The 1,828-nt window shown below is 43.3% G+C and overlaps 1 pseudogene across 1 annotated transcript; it reads right to left on the minus strand.

The window, feature by feature from the left end:
- Positions 1–789: 789 nt before the first annotated feature.
- Positions 790–1,564, minus strand: LOC311625842 (small ribosomal subunit protein eS6-like; annotated as a pseudogene). Its single transcript has one exon. The product of its transcript is annotated as a small ribosomal subunit protein eS6-like (transcript).
- Between the last annotated feature and the right edge of the window lie 264 nt (positions 1,565–1,828).

The following is a 1,828-nucleotide window of genomic DNA, read 5'->3' on the forward strand; positions in this document are numbered from 1 at the left end:
TTTGATTTTTCTACCTCATGATTTTTTTAAATTTGTTAATCTTAACATAATCATTCAGTAATGTTTATACTTAAAATTGATTTTATGTTAAATATTAGAGGCCCGATGTATGAAATTCATGCATGGGGGTGGGGGGTCGCCTCAGCCCAGCCTGCACCCTCTCCAATCTGGGACCCCTCGGGGGACGTCCAACTGCCGGTTTAGGCCTGGGGGATTGGGCCTAAACCGTAGTTGGACATCTCTCTCACAATCCAGGACCACTGCTCCTAACTGCTCACCTGCCTGCCTGCCAGATCACCACTAATTGCCCCCCCTGCTGGCCTGGTCACCTCCAACTGTCCCGTCCCCCCCTGCTGGCCTGGTGCCACTAACTGCCCCCTCCACCTGCCTGGTCACCCCTAACTACCCCCACCACTAGCCTGGTTGCCCTCACTGCACTCCTCTGCTGGCCTGGTCACCCCTCATTGCTCCCCTGCCAGCCTGGTTGCCCCACACAGCCTACTGTTCAGTCGTTAGGTCACCCCTCACTACCCCCCCCCCCACCAGCTTGGTTGCCCCACAAAGCCTGTTCGGTCGTTCGGTCAGTTGTTTCTGTTGCAAAGGATACTTAGGCTTTTATACATAGATTTACTCAATTGGACTAAATATTGCATTAAAACTTGGGCATATTTATGTTATTAGAAACTTAAAAAAAAAACAAATTTGATAAAACATTTTAAGCTACATTTTAAGTAACATCTATGGATATATAATTGCATTAATTCAAGTAATATATTTTTATGTTTGTTCTTACTTATTTGTTACTCTTAGAAAATCTCCTTTTTGACTGGACTCAGATGCAGATGTAGAAACTCTCAGAGGACAGCCTATGTCTCTTGGCAATCTGTTCCTGGCGTTTTTCTTTGCCCTCCTTCCTTCTCTTAGCCAAAAGTTTAGCATACTCTACTTTTCTTGTAAGTTGTTTCTTCAGAGCAATATGCCAGTGTTTGTGTGGCAGGATGCATGGAGTAACAAGACTGAATCTTTAGTGATTTGGTCAGAGGTTTCCTAGATTCTTTGTTTAGGGTTTTCTCACACCATATTGACAGACAACATCTTCTTTAGAGAGAGTGAAAGTGTGTGGAATCTGCTAGCTCTTTTGGGCCCAGACGATGAGGCACCGTGGTATCAGTGAGACCAAGAATATCTTCCTCCCCTTCTTTTACAATGACCAGGTTGAGAACACTGAGACTGGCACCCGCAATGCAGCCCCCGAATAGATTTGCACTTTCTCTCTCTAGTCCTCCTTGGTCTATAACAGGAATGACCCTTACTCAGCAGCAGGCAGACATGGCCATGGGTCAACCCACCAAGCTTCATGAGGAAACCCTTTTTCTCATCTCCACCACTGACTTGAACCTCATAAACTCTTCCTCTCTTCACCCAGAGCATCAGGAGCAACTTCTGTGGCCACACGTGTCTCATAAAAGGTATGAAGTTTGCGTTCATCATCCACTTCAGTGAGTTTCTGACAGCCAGGGACTGGGAAAGAGATGTTCAGCTTTATCCTGAAGCAGCTGACCATCTCAGAAGCACCATACGAAAGAGGCCAGTTCAAATGATGGTATTTTAAAATAAACTACTCAAAGTGAAAATAATATTTGCTATCTTTATACTTATGAAATAAATTAATTATAAAGATATATATGCATTTTAAATGTAAAGAAAAAGAACTAAGACTTGTTATAATGCAAGAAGCTGTCAAATTGGACATATTCAGTTATAATGAACAGCTGCTTTTTTGAGGACATTTCTTGGCAGGGTTTAAAAAATCAGTATGCGATGAATA

The sequence above is a fragment of the Pipistrellus hanaki genome, assembly GCF_964339955.1.
Source record: "Pipistrellus hanaki genome assembly, chromosome: 7".
Taxonomy (NCBI): domain Eukaryota; kingdom Metazoa; phylum Chordata; class Mammalia; order Chiroptera; family Vespertilionidae; genus Pipistrellus; species Pipistrellus hanaki.